At 40.1% G+C, this 20,589-nt stretch overlaps 1 pseudogene; it reads left to right on the top strand.

Moving 5' to 3' along the window:
* Positions 1–15,817: 15,817 nt before the first annotated feature.
* On the top strand, positions 15,818–18,296 carry LOC118660162 (annotated as a pseudogene).
* Positions 18,297–20,589: the final 2,293 nt, after the last annotated feature.

The following is a 20,589-nucleotide window of genomic DNA, read 5'->3' as shown; positions in this document are numbered from 1 at the left end:
CTGTCCTTATATAGCTACTTTCTAAGCGATTACATAAGTGCAAGTCCTTGAGTAGGATCTTCTGTGACTCCTTCTGTGAATGAGATGTTGGTAATGGATCTACCAGAAAAAGGCATGGGAAAAATGTTACACTAAGAACTTTTCTATGGCTGAAACACACTTAGCACATTGAAGGCAACAGAACTGGGTTTTTTTAAAAGAGTATTTTCCTCCTAAATCATTTTGTTAATGACTTCGAACATGTGAATGAAGCAACTTGAAACTTGTTTTGACTTGAAAAAGTGCCAAAGTTTGTATAAATCTGGCTGTGCGTTACCTGGCAGACGTACCCGAGGCCCTCAGAGCACCGTCTCAGCCCCAGGGTGTGGGCTGATTGGCATGCGGTGCACTCGAAACAAACAGAAAGTCAGCAGTGCATGCAAGGAAGCATCGCTGTGTTGCTTTTCTTAAAATAAATGTTTGCGTTACTGTTGTGATTTTCATTTCATTGAGGCGAGGGGGGAAATGGCCATAAACTAAAACATTCTCTTGTCAGCATCAGGTTCTCCTGCCGTGTCGCTGAGCGTGTTAGTCCACGGCCCTACTGTTCCTGCTTCATTTCGATTTGCTCTCACACACCCTTAGCCCATCCCTCCGAAAGCTGGCGCTTGTCTGCAGAGCTTCTAGCTGTTGTACACACGGCATTCCGTGTCTTTATTAAATTACAATTAAGTCACTTTTATGCCTTGTTTTTCTTTTTTTTTTAATTGCAGTACAGTTCATAAAAATGAAAGAATTTGGCACAGGTTTGTGTCCACCAAAGCACTGCAGACTATATTTCAAATGTTTTTGGTTGGGTAAAATCTCAAATGCATCTTGCCAAGTGCCCTTTTCTCCATGACTTTCAAATCCATGCGAATCTCAGGGAAAATGTAATCCGTATGTTTCTGATTCATTCACTCTTAACTCATCATGCTGTTGTGTGGTGTCTGTTTTTTTTTTTTTTTTTAAGAAAAAAAAAAGCCACAAATTTATGTCCAAGAAATCCTAGGGGTATTTTTAAAAATATAATCTGTTTTTAGTCGAAATGTTCCCCAATGGGAGCATGGAAGTTAATTGTCAAGGATTAAACATTGAACTTGAACTTCTTCCCATCCCCTTCCTAACTTCAAACGATCCTATAAGAGGTAAGTTCCAATCAGGGTAGAGAGAATGTGGAACGACTGCACATTTCTGCCGGCAGCTGCCTTCCCAGAACTGAGGCTGACTCAGTCCACCCAAGCCGGCTGAACAAAGAAAGCCAAGTTCACCCTTTAGTCTGAGCGCTGGGTCTCAAATGATTGTCCCTCTGCTGAGTCACCCGTTAAAAAAGTTGTTCTTGTGGATCTGGACCTGTCATTTTGTGCAGTGTCTGAGCCCTTTGGGAACAATGGAGTATCACTCTTGGTAACCACTCTCTCTGAAAGGGACAGGAAAGTCTTTCTGTAGATGGTGTATTCCACATCTAACACTGTTTGTTTACTTTTTTTTACACATCATTTTAGGGTCATCAACTCACATTACAGAGGACTTTAGGTTTCACAAGAAAGCACCAACATACTTTAAGATGCGGAACACATTAACAAGTAAATAACAAATACATGTTTATGCATTGACTTCTCTTGAAGCAATCTGGTTGGCATTTTCTCAAGGGAGTTATTTAAATTTTAAATGGAACAACATCTCATTTAGATTTCTGCAAATGTGCTAGGGCACAGAAGTAATTTACATGTACATGAAACTCTTCAGTGGAGCACCTGGGTACTTGGCAATAATTAAAATACAAAGTAGCCTTATTAACTTTTCCTTTGAACATTCTACCTTTGTGCTTCTTCATGGAGAGTGAGAGGAAATTTCTAGAGTAGATTGTCAAGTACTTAAAGGTCCTTTTTCCCTCTTACCCACAATGCCTGATTGCAGTGTGCTCCTGTATCTCTCTCTCTCTGTTGCATCCTTCAAAAGCTATGCTCTCACTCCCATTGTACGTTCACTGTCTATTTTCAGAGTCTGTGTTTCTATTTATTAAGCTTTCAGTCCCTTGTATTCCCATTGCCAGGGACTGAACAGTTATTTCACTTTAATGCCAGCAATATAATTAAGGAAACAGATGATAGAGAATATAAAAATGATGGAAAATGCTGTAAATCAGAAATTTCCACAACAAAGTTTCAACAACGACCTGGGTATGGATAATTCCCATACTTGATGCAGCTGGCCCCAGACCTTCGTCCGCGGAAGACATAATTTACATCAGTGGTTCTGAAATTGTGGTATTCAGAAATGTAAACACTGGGTCCATCCCAGACCTATTAAATCAGAAACTCAGTGAGTGGGTCCCTGAAATCTGTTAACAACGCTTCAGGCGATTTTGATGCTCGCTGAAGTTTTAACTGGCCCTGAAAATGAATGTGTTGAATCCAACTGTTTGCTTCTCATTTCCCATTTTATTTTATTTTTTAATTAAATGTATTGGGTGGGGTGACACTGTTAATAACATTAAATACCAGGTATGTTTCAAGTGTATAATTCTATAATACATCACCTGCATAATGCATTGTGTGCTCACCACCTATAGTCTAATTTCATTCCATCACCATATATTGGAGCCCTTTACCCTCTTCATTCTCTCCCCTAACCCCTTCCCCTCTGGTAACCACCATACTGTTATCTGTGTCAATGAGTTTGTTCTTTTTTGCTTTCTGTTTTATATCCCACATATGAGTGAAATCATATGGCTCTTGTCATTTTCTGTCTGACTTATTTAGTTGAGCATAATACTCTCAAGATCTATCATGTTGTCCCAAATGACAGGATTTCATCCATTCTTGTGGTTGAGTAGGATGCCACTTTATATATGTACTGCATTTTCTTTATTCAATCATCTGCTAAAGGACATTTAAGTTGTTTCCATGTCTTGGCTTCCATAAATAAAGCTGCAATGAACAAATATCTATATGAATTTTCACACTTTTTTCAGGTAGATACTCAGGCGAGGGATAGCTGGGTCATAAGGTAACTGTATTTTTAATTTTTTGAGGAACTTCTACATTGTTTTTTCATCATGATTGCATCAGTTTACATTCCCACCAGTAGTGCATGAGGGTTCCTTTTTCTCCACAACCTATCCAACATTTGTTATTTTTCATCTTATACATAAGAGCCATTCTAAGAGTATCCCCTATTTTCTTCACCTCACCATTCTTATCAATGGCATCATAATTGCCTTACTTTATTGTTGTGAAAATCTTAAAGTTAGTTTTACTCTTCTTTCTTTTTTTTCTTTTTCAGCCCCCATCATAAAGACTGCCCATTTTGTAATCGTGATGTTTTAATTTATTTTTTAAACTTATGCTGCTGACCTCAACTGGGACCTTTTTTTAAAAAAAAAATATTGATTTCAAAGAGAGAGAGAGAGAAAGGGAGAGCGAATGAGAGAGAGAAAGAAGAGAGAGAGAGAAAGAGAATGCATAAATAAATGTTATCCCATTTATTTATGCATCCATTGGTTGATTCTTATATGTGTCCTGTCCAGGAATCAACTGGTGTGTCTGGATGATGCTTCGATGCTCTAACCAACTCTGCTACCCAGCTAGAGCTCAAACCGCAGTGTTTTAAAAAATCTAATTCTTCTCACTTATTCTAAGTCGCTAAACATCAAATCACAAGGCCTTTCCAATAGACCAAGCCATGTCCTCTCTGTAGTCTTTTATCTATACTGCTATTAGAATAATTTTTTATATGCTGACTTTAGCTGTCATGTGCTGCTCAAGACCAGTGCTGTTTTATTTTGAACCAAAATACAATTCTCTTGTTTGTCCTTTGAGGCCTCCACAAATCAATATTCCTTCACTGCCTTAGTTTCATGTTTCTAGCAACGCAGATCTCATTGGCTTGAGCTCACTTCCTTTGTGCTTCATGTTTCTCTTATTTAGAATGCCCTCCCCTTCCCCTTCCCTCCACTCTATATTCTCTTCCTATTGAAAATCCAATTCCCATTCTTCAAATTAGGGTTCTAAATTTGTCATTCGCTCTTTGTTTTCACTCTGTGACCACAATACCGAATTTGCCCTCACTGCCAGTTTCTTTCCCAGGCATTATTGTAAGTTGACAAAATGTACGTGCTCTCCAGCTTTTTTTTTCATAACCTCATAATGTTCTTCCACTCTGTATGGCCCATTTCAAGGCATAGAACTGTGGTCAACCGACTTCAAAGTACGTAAAGTGAGAGACTGAAATTTGTGCTCATATTTGCAGTTATTAGTAACCCTGGTTTAGGTTTATGAGAGAAAGTAATAAAATTGCTCTCTAATAAGAGTTTGGCTATTCATAAACACTAGCCCATACCAATTGTTCTTTTATTCTGTGCCATTACTATTTAGAGGTATTGTCCCTTATTGTGACTTTATCTTTCAAGACATGATTTATTACTCAATAAATCTGAAACCATGAAATAGGTATATAATTATACAAGTATACATATATCCTCTCTTTAACGTGGGCCCAAACCTACAGGAAATTCCATTAAGGGCATAAACAAACAAAAAATTACCTTGACTTTGATTGGTATTTCCATAGCTCCCTGAAATAAAATAAAGCCTGTTTGTTCTTAATATTTTTTTAAAATATATTTTATTGATTTTTTTTACAGAGAGGAAGGGAGAGGGATAGTTAGAAACATTGATGAGAGAGAAACATCGATCAGCTGCCTCCTGCACATCTCCTACTGGGGATGTACCTGCAACCCAGGTACATGCCTTTGACCGGAATCGAACCTGGGACCCTTCAGTCCACAGGCCGATGCTCTATCCACTGAGCCAAACCGGTTTTGGCTGTTCTTAATATTTTTTATGATTTAGTGATATCCTATAGAGTACTATATTTTAATCTCAAAAAGGCAGAGAACAAAAAATGTGGTAGAAGGCCATGAACGGGAGAAATGGGTTAAAGAGAATCAGCAAATCTAAAAATATACAGTGCCAGGCTTCCAAGGCAAAGCAGGCAATGATAGAAGGAGCAGAAAGCATTATGGGAACTGGTTTTATTTAACACTGACACTGGGGGGCAAAGGAATTTCACTCTATTACTTCTTATGAATAACTGATTTTGTTAAAACAGCATCATCACCATCATCATCATGATTGTATCATTTAAAATTGTATTTATAGAGGTCTTGGGGCTGAAACAATCTTGACCTATTCTCAAACTCTAAATGGGTAAGAAGCCCGGGTTGCTGGCATGGAGCCAGGCAGAGTGATTAGAAGTCTTGGGGCTAAAATTGTATCTGCAGTTCTGTCATCAACACCAATCTTTGATTCTTATGATTAAAATTGTAGTTGGCCACAATTATCTATGAAGCCAAAACCTAAAAAGCTCTAAAACTATTTTTAATCACTCTTCTGATGGTATAATATTACTTGATCTGACCTAGTTTGGTGGCAGAACCTTACCTGAATTGACATAAAATTATTTACAGTTTTTATTTGTGCCACTTAAAGTGAAAATTCATATATTTTCCCACTCAAACAATGTGTTTGAATACAGAATAAAGTTCCAGACCTCTTGGATATGTGATATATTATATGAATCCTGTTACCAGTCTAAAATTTAAAATTTTCTGAATGTGGAAACCTATCCAGCCCCAAAGATTTAGGTTTCCTGATTGTGGACTTGAATTCATTTTCTCTTCTGATTTTATCAGGAAGAAGGTCTAACTTATGTACTATTGTCTTGAAAATAGCTCTTAAAAACCTTGAAGTTTCTGAGTGACTCTACCAAGTAGATAAGTTAGGTTTTATCAAAAAGAACTCTGGATACAAATTATACAAAGGGCCTGAAAATACTGTAAAACATGATTAAATGTAAAGGGGCACAATTCAGAATCCAAGAATGGAAAGAATTTTCCATATTTTATTTATTCCTTAACTTCCATAAAAGTGTGCTGAATAAAAAGAATTAAATGTACTTACAGATATATATATATGTGTATATATATACACATATATATATGTACTCAAACACACACACACATATATTATGTACACTTGTACATATTTTATCAATCTAATGGCAAACTTGGGAAACAGAAGTAGATCTATTGAATATGCATGGTTTGTCTCTATACCATGACTTATTTTCAAACTAGATCATAATACTCATTGAAATAAAAGATGGTTATTGTTGTAACCACACTCACATACATACAATCTCCACCTAATATACTTTACTGGCCATTTAGTTTTTCCAGTGTGCTTATATAAAACTAGATTTTTCTTACCATTTGCTACAGCATGGATGGACCTAGAGTGTAGTATGTTAAGTGGAATAAGTCAGCCAGAGAAAGACAAATACCATATGATCTCACTTATATGTGGAATCTAAAGAACAATATGAATGAACAAACAAAACAGAAAATTAGTTCTTTTCAATGTTTTATCCAGTGGAGTGGTGGCAGTGCAATTAGTGTTGTCTCTCCATGTATTGTGCCAACTTCCTGAGAGGATAATCTTGGGTGGTTCCTGTTGAACCGGAGGATGCCAAAGGGATCCGAGTTGTACACAACACACTGAATATGCTGAGAGTAGAGCAAGTGAAGCACAGGCTCCGTTATGAGCACTGGATTAGGCCTCACTCCCAGGGAGCTCTCCTTGACCTCTTTAGGGAAAAAGGCTCGCCCATGGCTGTTACCAACAGGGTGAGGCTCAAGATTTGCACAGTCCATCCACATTTGCTGAGGGTGCACCCGGGCCAAAATCGGAAGCAGACACTGGGAGCTGTTACAAAGTTATTAGCAGGCAGAGGAAAGACCGCTTCTCTAAAGGAACTCGCCATGTAGGCAGAGACTCAGGGCAGCCACAGATTAAAGGTCTTGTCTAAAGCGTATCAATAAAAGAGCACTGACAGTGTTATTAATATGCATTATGAAACTCAAAGGTAAAAACATTTCCAGAAGAAAAATATTAAGCCCTGGGCTTATGAAAACATTTTGTTTTTTTACTTTTACCAAAACCACGATTTTATGTATGGGATATGATTTGCAGAACGTGCTTTGTGTAGAAGTTAAGATGCTGTAGTGGGAAAAGGACTACAGAATACAGGTCAATTCCCACCTACAAGAGGTGCCAATAAAGATGAAGGGATGAAATGTGGTCAATGACAGATTGGATCTGGATTGAAGCCTTGGGCACAGACACTCAGAGCTCCGGGACTGCATGCTGGCAGTTCTTAGAAACATTGCACGGACTGTATAGAGGCTATCATTTCAGAGCATGGGAATCTTTCTGTTTTCCAACATAATGTCAGAATTTTCATATCCCTTTGCCATGATGTAAAAGGGTTTAATGATTTCTTTTTCCAGACGTCTGCAGTCCTTGGGAATGAAACACAGAAGACAGACCATGCTACGCCATGAATGGCAGCACAGTCCTTTGAAGACAATCTCCAACCCTCCTAACTGAAAACCCGTGTTTCTGATTTAAGTATGACACAGTAATTACTCATGCAGCCCGGGAGAATTCCAAGTCCCTGCCTATTTGCAGCACTGTCTAAAAACAATCAGCTCGTCTTTCAAATTTGACCAAACTACAAATGGCCTGAGAACTCAGTTGTCTAATAAGGATGTTCATTTTGGCACTCAGCAGCTCACTCGTGGCTCACAGATGGCTTCTGTCTCATTGTGTATAATCCAATCATCCTGCACTATTGACTCACACGCTTAGTCTTCAAGAGCCATGGAAAAGCTCGAGGTGACAATTGCCTCTTCTTCCAGATGTCGTCCACATAAGGAGCGTGGCTCTCACCACCTCGTTGACATAGGACGTGACATGGCTCTCCAGGTCAGAGTTGCTCCAAGAAAGAAAAGGTAAAGAAAGAGAACTTCTCTGCATTCTCTTTCTGTTATTGCCTGGCACTGGTATAAGCAAATTATGTTCTATAAATGGACTTTCTTTCCGTAGTAACTTGTTTCACTTTTGGCTGGGTACCCTGCAGAAAACATTTTGCAACACCCTTGCTCATATGGTAATGGTGGCAATGTAGAGGCACCCATGCCCAAGAAAGGATTCTAAATCATTTAAAGGAGAAAAGCCACAAGATGTTTTTATGAAATAGTGGCTGTTTTGAAGGTACCATGTTACTTACAGGCCGACTTTCTAGTATTAACACCTGCACTTCTGCTCTTCTTCTCTGAAATCATGACAGTTTGTCTTCAATCTTTTTTTTGGCAGGATGTGGCTTTTATTTTCCCAACTTCTAAAGGATGCATAAGATTTTAGAGGCAAAGTATTGAAACATTTTAAGCTGTAGGTATGTTAGTTTCCTTTTTCCTTGAGGCTAGTGGTTAATAGTTGTGTTTTATTTCAGTATAAAAATACTCTTTCTTAAAAAAAAAAAATCAAAGCACCTAAAACGAGGAAAAACAAGGAAATATGCAAGGCCTGGAAGCAGCTGGATAAATTCACACAGACTGTGGGCTTCCAAAGATCTGGCCTTCAGGGAATGACACTCGTCAGATTTTTACTTAAAAATTAAATTAGGACTTCAAATTAGTGCTGTATTAATTTTAGTAAAATATCAGCGCTATGTGTATTTCTTCGTTTTTTCTCTTCACTGTCATCATCACAAATGGTAAGAAATGTTAAGTACAGCAACAGCTAAGGAAAATTTTATAAATCAGTAAAAACATTTGAGGGAGAGTATTTTTTTAACTTATTTTAACAGTATTTTAAACTGTTCATAATTTATGTATAGTTCTGAGATTGACCTAGCAATGATAATAATTGCTGGAGAGATAATAATTAAAAGATAATATCCTTTCCCTTAAGTAGCTTACACAAAGAATGGGGACTGGGGACTCTATATTTAGTCTGGACTTAGACACACACACACACACACACACACACACACACACACACACATGCACACGTGCGCTCCTTCTGGTGGAAATGTCCAGGTAATTGCTGCAGTTTTTCACATCTTTAGAATCCCAGAGTTTTATATGTGAAATCACAACCTTAGAACATTAGATCAATAGTGAGTATGTTCAAAATAGGTGAGTTGTTGAAAATCTGAATTCTCTTGCTACATCCCTGTAAGTTATGAGTTAACTTTTCTGAAGTCCTGTTCAGTGTCAATATGATCAGCACAGGAATCACTGATATGCTCATAAATTAATAGTAATAGCAAAAGTGACCTTTTTCTTGAGAGTTCCAAGACCCAACAAATATTTATTGAGTGCATACAATGTGCCAGGCATTGGGCTAATTAAATCTCCCCTATCCCTACATTTTAAATGAGAGAAAAGCTGACTCAAGGGAAAGAGTCATGGCCAACGGCCATTTAATTAATTTGCTGTCTGGGGAAATTGCACAGGAACTGGGAAGAAAGCCCAGGTATGAGGACTGCTACGTTGTGCAAAATACAATGCGTTTGTTGTTCAGAACTCCAGTGGAATATACATTTTATAAATACAGTAAACTAATATAAGATTACAATTGTAAAACAAATGTTCATGTAAAAATATCAGAGCCATAACACGTTCCTGCATTTCCTAGTGATTGTTGACCTGAAGTGGAGATTTTCATCCATACAGACACTAACAGAGGAAACTATTATTAGGCTGGATCCTGTGCTGTGACACCACAGGTGAGAGAGTCCGATTCATGATGATATTAGGCATTGTTGAAAGGACCAGGCAGCGGGCTTTCACATGGGGGGAAGTAGAGGGCAAGTAGAGGGCTAGGCAGAGATAGCACTTGTGCTGGGAATTTCACACAGGTGCTGAAAACAAAACTCCCATGAGATTTTACAGATGAGTCCAACAAAATGATGAGTGTAAGTGGCCAATGTCACACCTTGCCAATGAGGAACTGGAAAAGAAATCCTAGTGTAATCCGACCCAGGGGCCACATTTATAATGAATTGACCAGGGTGCTCACTGAAGTGGGTTTTCATTAGTTTTCTTCTCTTCGGTCATTATTATTAAAAATATATTTATTGAACACTTAGCAAGAGCTAAGCATCATTTTTGTGGCTGAAGAATTAAATGCGATTAAGTCACTATCTCTGTCTGAGAGTCTAGAGAAGCGGGCACCTCCATAAATAATACACTACAACACAGGTGGTCAATCTGGAAGATATATGCACAACGCAATGAATGCAAAGAAGTAGGGAGGGAGGGGTTCTGTCCTTGAGTAGGGGGTGGAGTGTGACCATGATACTGAGCTAGACTTTGAAGAAGAGGCAGTATTCCCTCTGTGGAAAAGAGTAAGACTGCTCTAGTTAATGGGAACACTGAGGGTTTCCAGGTTTCATAGACTTAATGGAGGAGGTTATTATAAAAGAACCAGGCCCAGGTTTCACAGGGGAATTCACCTACATCTGCAAAGGTCATATATTCCCAAGACTACTCAAATTATGTCTGAGTATAGGAAAAGAAGAAAAGCCACAAGATGTTTTTATGAAACAAGAATTACGTTATCATTAAAACTTTGGTTACATCAGTAGCAAAAAAGAAATTTTAAGAATAAAATTACCAGGAAGTATGTAAAGAAAAATTGAAATATTTTTGAAAGATACTAAAGTACATTTGAATATATTTGGAAATTATTTTGGGATAGCATGAGTAACCATTATAAAGCTATATTTATTTCTATTTTAATAATAAATTTAGCATGACCCCAATAAAAATAATAAATTTGCTTTAGGAAGCTATTTAAGTAGATTTTGAAGCTTATATGGCAAAATAAACAAAAATAGCTAAGAGAAGACTAAAAAAAGAACAATGAGAAGTGAGTATATTAAAACTTATTATAAAGCATCCATAATTAAAATAGTGTGATATTGATTCACAAATAGATAGAAAGACAGAGAGAACAATGGAAAAAATAGAAAGTTCACAAATAGATAAAATGCAAATAGAAATATAGTGATGACATTTTTAGAATGTCAGGATGTGACAGAAAGCAAGGAAGTACAAAGAAAATGGTGGGAATATGTAAAATAAACACAGAAGGTATCTTGTAGTTGCTCAGACTAGTCAAATTTGGGACAATTTCAGCATCAACAATTATAATATTAATGCATTATATCATATAGAGAATATAAAAGTCCAAGGGTTACTGAAAATAGACAAATAAACAATAAATGCATACATTCAAGAGTAAGAAGGAAAATCTCTTTATGGAAAAATGTGTACTAATATATGGAAGAAAAATATAAAATAAAACAATTACCATTTTACACACCAACGTAATAATTGACTTAGACAAGGTACATATATCAATGGATACTAAAACCAAGGGGTAAAAAGTTTTGGGGAAACAAGATATCCACATAGTCTCAAATGCTGCCTCACAGATTACTTATGATTTACAAAGGATAAGCAGTACAACTGAAATAGAGATCTAACGGGTGTCACCTTTACTAAGTGATCAAAGTGACCATCACCAACAATGAGACAAAATGATATTATGTGTCCCCTTATAAGATACAACGGGAAATACACAATATTACCTTTTTAGAATTCCTCCCTAAAGAATCTAATCAAGAGAACCATCAGACAAATTCAAAGTATGACACTAGCCTGGCCGGCATAGCTCAGTGGTTGAGCATTGGACCATGAACCAGGAGGTCACAGTTCGATTCCTGGTCAGGATATGTGCCTGGGTTGTGGGCTCGATCCCCAGTGTGGAGTGTCCAGGAGGCAGCCAAACAATGATTCTTTCTCATCATTGATGTTTCTATCTCTCTTTCCCTCTCCCTTTCTCTCTGAAATCAACAAAAAAAAATTATTTAGAACAAACACAAAGAATGACACTAAAGAGATATGACAACCAAGTATAATGTGAAAAGTTAATTGATTCTTGTATTCTCAGATTTTGACTATATATATCCTAATATATATATTAGTATACAGACTACATATTATTTATCTCATACAAACTTGCAGCTAGTACTAAATAAGTTCTAGAGCTCTAGTGCACAGTTTAGTGAGCAACACAGACAACAATATTGTATTATAATCATTAAATTTGCTAAGAGACTTAACATCTTAACTATTCCAACCACAGAAAAAAATGATAATGATAGAGGTGCTAACCTCACTACCATGGCAATCATATTACAATACATAAATGTATTAAATAAAAATGTATACCCTAAATTTGGACAATGTTATATGTGAAATATATTTCAATGAAAAGTGATAAAATGAATTTTAAAATAAAGAATGAGGACAGAAGGAAACTAAGGATCATGAGGGAGGGGAGATTATGGGACAAGGAGTGGAAGATACTTAAGGGCAAGACAGGGATGAGAAAGATGGGCAAAGAGAGAAGAGATTTTGTGGGCAAAGACAAGTCTACAGGCAAAGAGTAGGAGGGACTAAGGATGTAGTAAGGAGGAGAAGGGACAGTGGGATGTGGGATTCTGAAGGTCTCAGAACCCTGTAGTCCTGGTTTCCTATGCCCTCTTAGGGCCAAGAGTCTATGCATTTTTAGTCAGTTGAAAGAAGTAAGTTCTTGGTAAATCTGTAAACTTGGTCCCTGTAGCCAAGGTTGTTGTGTGTTCTGTGCTACCTCTCTTCTTCTCTAGCCTTTAGTAGAGGGCTCCTTCTGTGCCCAGGCCAAGCAAAAGACTTGGTAAATTGGTCATTCAGAGAAAATGAATAACCATAAAATGGTGGCTAAAGAAGATGACTTTTTAAAAGATTCATAAGGTAAAAGAATAAAATGAAAAATTCCCATGTGACATGCTAATGTTTTTGTTATATTCACAAGAATATATTTTAAAAGATTAATAGTAACTGACAGCTGTCAGAGGATAGGGCACAGTGGGTTCTGGATGAAAGAAGGTGAAGGAATTAGCCGAAGAACACATATGAGTAACCCATAGACACAGACAACAGGGGAGTAAGAGTGGGGTGGGGGGAGGTAGAAAAAGGAGGGAAGTAGGAAGACCTGTAATGGTGTAAACAATGAAAATAAAATAAAAAGATTAATAGTAAAGTTCAGCACATTTTTAATTGTTTATTGGCTTTTTAAATGTTTAGTCATATAAATGGCCTATTTATATTCTTTGTCCATTTTTCTATTGATTTGTTTGTCTTTTTTTTATTTGTATACATTTAGGTATTATGCATTATAAATATCAAACCTTTGCCTGTGATACGTGTTGCAAATATTTTATCCAATTTTATTTCTTGGCATTTAAGCCTTTAATGCATTTGAAGTTTATGTTGGTGTCTGGTACAAGACTGGAATCTAAAGGGATTTTTCTAATTAGAAGTTAAAATTTTTTCATAATGCTATTTGTTGAATAACTCACCTGGTTCCTATTTATCTGCAATGATTTTTTTCTTAAGTCTCATTATGTGGTAGGGTCCATTTTGGGATCATCTATTGTGTTTTAGCCAACTGTTCTGCGAATTCTTACACACAGGTTTAATTATTGTTGTGTTATTATGTAGTTTTTGGTTCATACTTTTGGAAATTTCTTAGCCATCTTCATATTTTTACTCTTTTGATAGCTGAGATATAGAAACACTTTATCAAGTGAATATATAAATATTGGCATTTAGGAAGCTTGTTGGGGGAGATGGAGGTATGTGGTACGAATTTATATACTGTATTAATTCTTGATGTGGATGTGCAATATGTCCGCCTCTCCAGTCAGCACACTTCCATTGTGCACTTTGAAGTCCATCCCACCTCATGGGTCTCCAGGAAAAGCAAGGCTGGCCGACCCAACTAGTAGTTATTCATCGTCTTTTGTTTGTCAGACTTGTTACCAACAACCATGTGAAGAAACCCAGGCTTTGGAGCTCACGCCTGTCTGCTCCGCAGGTTGTTTTGCAAAACCTTCTTAAATGTGTCACCCTCTTCTACACTGTGTAGTACGTGGCTCTGAGCCTGGGCTGCAGGGCGCTCAGGTAAGCAGCACATTGTCTCTGAAAGGGATTTGCATGTAATACTTGGCATGTCTTTATGAAATGGAGGATGCAGATTTTTCTAATGGTATCTTTTCTTACTTTTTTCAAAGTAAAAATGAGCAAATGTGCCATCTTTGAAAATGATGGCTGCACACAACTACAGACTTAGTTACAGCAGAAGATGTATACTTAATGGACTCAGATCTTAGGCCAGAAAGGGATCTCAGAGATTAATGGTTTCAATTTACAGATAAGAAACTAAAGCCAGAGGGTTCCGTGACTTGCCCGAGTGCACAGTTAACAACTCCATCAGGATCAGAACCCGGTTCTTACTGTTTCCAAGCCCTACACTCTCGCCACAGTATTGGGTCCTCCTCCCACATTTGCTGGAGGGGACTTCCAAGATTACAGCTGAGACCTCAAATACAATGAAATACACTCAGTGAACAGTATGGACTTAATTGGACAAAGAAGAAAATGCAGATAAAGAGGTTGTTTGGCTGCCATTCAAGTCAGCTGGTTTTCAATGTGCCACAAAAGCAGGTAAAGCTAATGACTTCCTGTTATATGTGAAGAGTAATGTACAAAACCTTGGTGTGCAAAGTTATGGAGTGCCTTCTCCAACATAAACTATTTTCATTTGTAACATCTCCAGGGTGGATGAGTTGGATGTCCTGGCACCATTTGATTTCAAAACAAATCCCGCATGGGCCAACTATAACGGTAATCAACTTTAATGTTCAGTCTTTGTCAATGAGTGAACTAATTGCCTCCAAAAACCAAAATAGTTTTTGTTTTATAAAATGTTTTGAAATATCAGGCCTTTCTCTCTGCCATCTGTATCTTATACCTGACTTCAAAAATGAATGTGGAAAAGCACTATACAATTTTTAAGTGGCTATTTCTAAAAGACAGAATGGGATGGAGTAAGTGGAATAAGTGGATAGTGTTCTTATTTCAATTTTTATTTGTTGGCATTATGGGTAAACCTTTGTGTCTTAAGCGCTTTTCAAAAATAAAAGGAAGAATGGCTTAGTGTACTGATGTAGAAAAATGTGAGATATGAAATGGGTCAGCCAGTGAGAGATAGGACAATGACACAGGCCTATTGGACAAGGGTGTGTTTTTACACAGCAGAGATTAGTGAAGATCCCAGGATGCCGGCACAATTTACAAAGTCCTTTCCTCTCACAAAGCACTAACATTTATACAAAGATATCAATAAACCTCCAACCTATTAGAGCTTTAATTTGGGGCTCAGGGAGATAAGTGACACGACTCTTCAAAGTTGTTACTGTGAGAATCCAGACTTGTTTAACCTTGGAGATAAAAAATGTATGAGTAATCTCAGAACCTTGGGCATGTATTTCGGGTCAAGTTTCTTGTCTGTTTAAGCAATTTTGTCATCCAAAAGCTGATGTTTAGGAAGGACACGAAGAGTGTGTTCAGAAAGTAGATTGCAAATTGCTTTCATTTTCAATTAAATTCCTCCCAACAATTTTTGGGGGTAGATAAATAGTACTCCATTTCCCAATTTATAGAAAAGGAAACCGACGGAGCCAGAGGTTAAAATCCTGCTCAAGGTCTTATAACTCTTAAGCTAGACGGCAAGACGAGAACACCGGCATCTTGACTTCCAAATTTGTACTGCGTCCTTTAAATCATACTTTTTCTCATATCAGAAACAAAGATTTTTCTATCGATATATGCAAATAAAGTTTGTTCGAGACTAAATCACTATCTCTGAGCAGCTGCGAGTTAACCTCTAAAATCTGTACATGCTGATAAAAAGCCATCTCTAGTTCTCTCTTTTTAAAAAATTCCTCCCTCCTGGACTGTGGGTGTAGTGGTCGGAGCCTCACGGGGCAGGCGAGCATGGTTGGTGTCAACAGGGGGCGAAGAGGGGACGGGAACCAAGACACTGGACCACCTCCCGCCACCCTCTGGCAGGTCCAGGTCGGTAGGTCGTGGCTTTTGGGAGGAGCTGCACGCCCTTCCCCCCCGCCCCCCGCCCCCCATCACCCTGCCCTGGGGACCAGCCGGGTTCCCCGCCCCCCGAGCTGCAGGTGGCAGAGTCACATGGGTGCTTGTGTACAAGAGAGAAAACGAAGACAAGGCCAACAAGGCCGCCCGCCAAGGTGAACGTGTATCCACGGTGTTTCCAGGCCCGCACTGAACCAAGTAGCACCCCTGACTTGGCGCTCTGCCCGGAGCCCGAATAGAGTAAGAGAAGGCGCACAAAACCAACGGGAAATCATTAGAGCCGAAGGCAGAAAAGCTGAAGGAAGCGCTTCCCTGGAGGCAGCAGCGAGGGAAACTCACCGCTCACCGGAGGACCTGGGCCCGTGGCGCCGGCGGAGGCTCCCGTCCTGCACGGAGCAGGCAGGTGGCACCTCGGGGCGCTGAGCGCGGGCAGCCTCTGCGAGGGGCCTGGCAAACGCTGTCCCCGCCGGCGTCTGTGCCGGGATCGCCGACAGCCTGCTGCTCTGGTCTTCCTTCACGACAGAGGACCCCTCCCGCGTGGCCACGTCTGCTTGTCGTCCGTGAAGAGGGCACGGGAGCTGGGAGGGATGGAGACAGGCCGCGGGGTCCCGGGCAGCCCGGAGTTTGCGCGGAGCATCCAGGCCGCGGAGACCCGGCCTGTAACCCTCCTGAAAGGACAGCTCCAGAATTCACGACTCCGCCGGAGGGGCCTGCACTTGCACGTGCACGTGCACGGGACGCCATGCCTTGGGGGCCCGGGTGGGAAGGCGGCCGCGCCCGCAGCTCCGCAGGCCTGGCGCCCCGCTCCACCGAGTCCCACCCCGCAGTGTCGGCCGCGTCTGCACCGCACTGTCCCATGGCTCCTTCAGGAATGACTTCCTAGGAGTTGTGGGTTTCTGGGAAAGTTGAACATGGAAGAGTGAAGAGGGAAAAACGGAATTCTTTAAGTTTCTGCGGGACAGAGTCAGCTGCCTGCCAGAGGATCTGAGAGCTTCCGGGGTGGGGTTGGTGCCGCTGCGGCCGAATCAGCTAGTGTTTGCGGAGCCCGTGGCTGTGAGGAGCGTCCTTCCTCAGCTGCTTGGCCCCCCAAAGACGGTGGGCCCCGAGAGACCCCTCGCCTGCTGGCACGGGCCCTGTTCCGCTCGGGGTGGCTCCGGGCCGCTGCAGCTGCTAGAGGTGCAGGAGGAGCATGTGCGCACAGTAGGGCAGTCTCACCTGGAGGCCTACTGGGAGCACTGCTCTGCTCAGCAGCTGAGGATAGTCCTCCCGCCACAGGTGTTCCTGGGCCTGCGTGACTCCAGCAGCTCCATCGTGGCAATCACTGCTTCGCAGCCTGGCCTGCTGGTCTCCCTCCCTACTTGGACCAGTGGTGGTCGTGGGAGGACAGAGAACCAAAGTCTTCAAACGCACTGCCCCAAGTTTTACAAAAACGATTGACCTTTCGCCAGAAGGTGAAACGCTGTTGGTGTGTAGGTTCTTCAAGAAACCTTTCTTGCGAGTCCCCCACGCACCTCATCTGCAGCCAGCACAGGCAGACCTCACCCGCCTTGGAGAACCCCTCTGGGGTATTCCCTAAAGGTGATTTTTCTGGCGACAGGCCCATCAGCAGCAAGCAGCAGGAACAGCAAGATTCCTACACCACTTTCCCAGGCAGGTGGGAATAGTGATCGGTTTTCTCAGCCTCGGCCATTTCCCATGAATGGACTTTCAGATGTGAAAAATATCTCAGGAGACAGTGAAAACCTCCTGCCAAGTCCCCAAGCATCTGAGGAGTAGCCCGACTAGAGCGATCCTGGGGAGCCTGAAAGTAGAACCGTCAGCACCCAGGTGAGGCCTCCAGAGCCCAGGAGACTGCCAGGTCCCCGCTCGCGGACTTGAAGGTAGTGAAGACACGGGATGACCTTAAGCACAGCAGCCCCAGCGATGCAGGGAGCCCAGGAGGTGGAATCACTGTTACCTCAGGGGAGCACGAGGCCCTTCCCACTTCTCTTCTGCTCATCAAGCCGATCCCAAAAGACCAGTCCTATCCCAGCCCAGGCCCAGCTCCAGCCCCGAAAGTATCATCACGAGAAAGGCGCCCTAAGTGTCCATCAGAACTTGGTTTAGGAGAGGAGTTCACCATTCAAGTGAAAAAGAAGCTAGCGCAAGATCCTGAGTTGGCCTGGTTTGCTGACATGAACCTGAAATGAAGCCTTCAGGTGCTGCTCTTGTTCTACCTGAACGGAGGACAGAAATAGTGATCCCCAACAAGGATAAGATCTCACCAGGGATGCAGTTTTCCTCAAAATCTGCTGCAGCAGAAATGACTGGGGTGGGATCTGAAGGCTGGGGAGATGCTGGGGAGCTGAACTGGGGAGACAGCAGCTGGTGAAAATGCTGTGAGTTAAACTCTAGGAAAAAGGATCCTTTTAAAAAAATCAAACTAATACCTCAAAAGCAGGCTCTGCAGACAAAAAACCCCCAAAGCATCCTGTTTTTCTCATACCAGGCGCTTTTCCAGTCTGTGCTAAGGAAGCAAGAGACCTTGGGTGTGGCCCTCAGCTGGGGGAAGAGCCTGTGCCTCTGACTAAGGCCAGGTACTTCTGGAAGTAAAGAAAGTAAATACAAGAACTTCAAACTGAAAAAAACAAACAAAACTCTATTGTTGAAAGTATTACAGATGTCCCGCTCTTTCTGCCACTAACCCCCTCCAACCTCCCCCCTACCCCAGGCCTTCACATGACTATTGTCTGTGTCCTTGGGTTACGCATATATATATGCATATAAATTCTTTGGTTAATCTCTTCCCTATGTCTCTATAGCAGCGGTTCTCAACCTGTGCGTCGCGACCCCTTTGGGGGTCGAATGACCCTTTCACAGGGGTCACCTAAGACCATCGGAAAACACATATAATTACATATCGTTTTTGTGATTAATCACTATGCTTTAATTATGTTCAATTTGTAACAATGAAAATATATCCTGCATATCAGATATTTACATTACGATTCATAACAGTAGCAAAATGACAGTTATGAAGTAGTAACGAAAATAATTTTATGTTTGGGGGTCACCACAACATGAGGAACTGCATTAAAGGGTCGCGGCATTAGGAAGGTTGAGAACCACTGCTCTACAGTAATGTGGGAGCTCTGTGAGCCACTGGTGGAGGTAGGAGTGGAAATGTGATGGGAAGAGGTGATGTCAATGAGTACACTTGCTTCCCACAGGCTCAGTTTTAGGGAGGCAGAACATGCTGAAAAGAACTGCATTTCCATAGGATAGAAAAGGCACTAGTATGTCTTGTCCATTCAACTTTTGAAACCTGTTCAGTTAAATTAAATAGAATTAAAGAGGAGTATGTATGAGGCCTTGACAAACAAGGGCACCTGGGACTTGCACTTGGGGAGTGAGTGTCTTGCTCAACCAGTAGGCAATCACTGGCTTGCCTGTTAATAAATTACATCTGCGTAACAGAGCATAATGTGGTGATTTTACTTTTTGCTTTTAAAAACTATGGAGTTTACTCGTCCAGATTTATCAATTCCTGAATTATATCAATATGCCAATCATTTGCTGTTTTAAAAGGAAAGAGAGGTAATACTTATGGAAAGTGATATCATTCCTAAGGGACCTTGGTGGTATATCACATCTATTTGTCACTTTAAAGTTTGAAGGATCTCTTCTTTAAAATCACTATAGTCTTCAAGTTCCATATCAAAGACAAAGGCGAAAGCTTGACCTTTTACATTTCAAGACTCTTAGAGACTTGTGGCCCTGACCTGTATGTGGTCCTGGCTCTTTATATATGTTTGGGAAAACCACTCTGAGACAACTGGTGGATTTAGGAGAGCGCCTCTATCCACATTTATGAGGCTTTCTTTCATCCATGGTTATCGGCTATGTTTCCCAGGTGACTATCTGAATGTACCATTTTATTACAAAGACTCAAAAGAACTTATTTTCAAGTTAGGTAATGACTGGTACCAAAGAAATGTTATAGTCCACTAAACTTTACCATTTTTTTTTTTATTTCTGAAAACTCAGAATTGAATTTTTCATTAGTTTTTAATACATCTTAAAAATGAGACTTGCAATCCAATTACAGATCAGCATGCATTTGTTACATAGTAACTTTTCTTTATTGCATTTTACCTTCTGAAATGCTAAGTATGAAGAATGTGAAACAGAAATTATATATTATTATTTCTCTATAAGTCTAAGGTTTATTAAGAGATGAAAAATATTAAAATTTTCCAAATTTGAGGATTGTTAAGAGAAGGAATATTAAGAAAATTTCTACCAAGACTGTTTTTGCAGAATAACCTGTAATGGTCCTGTTACCAATTGCATTTCAGAATTATTATTAATTACTCTAATACCAAATAATTATATTCTTCCTTTTATTTGCAGTGTTTTAGTCTCAATGGAGTTCACCTACTTCGTTTGTGGATTGCTTTTCATTCTGGTTGTGGAAGAATGGGTTTGGGATTATGCTATTTCAGTAACTGTTCTCCATGTTGCCATCACTTCAACTGGTAAGCAAAATAAAATAAAGGAAACAAAATGTATTAAATCTGATGTTGTACCTGAATCACTTCATAAGAGTAGGACTTTGTTGCATGCAGAGTGTACTCTGATGACTAAATAATAAAAACTGATGATGGGAGATCTTCACCCTCTCC

Source organism: Myotis myotis, unplaced genomic scaffold, assembly GCF_014108235.1.
Source record: "Myotis myotis isolate mMyoMyo1 unplaced genomic scaffold, mMyoMyo1.p scaffold_m19_p_7, whole genome shotgun sequence".
Taxonomy (NCBI): domain Eukaryota; kingdom Metazoa; phylum Chordata; class Mammalia; order Chiroptera; family Vespertilionidae; genus Myotis; species Myotis myotis.
The sequence above is the reverse complement of the archived record's forward strand: the minus strand, read 5'-3'. Positions and strand labels throughout refer to the sequence as shown.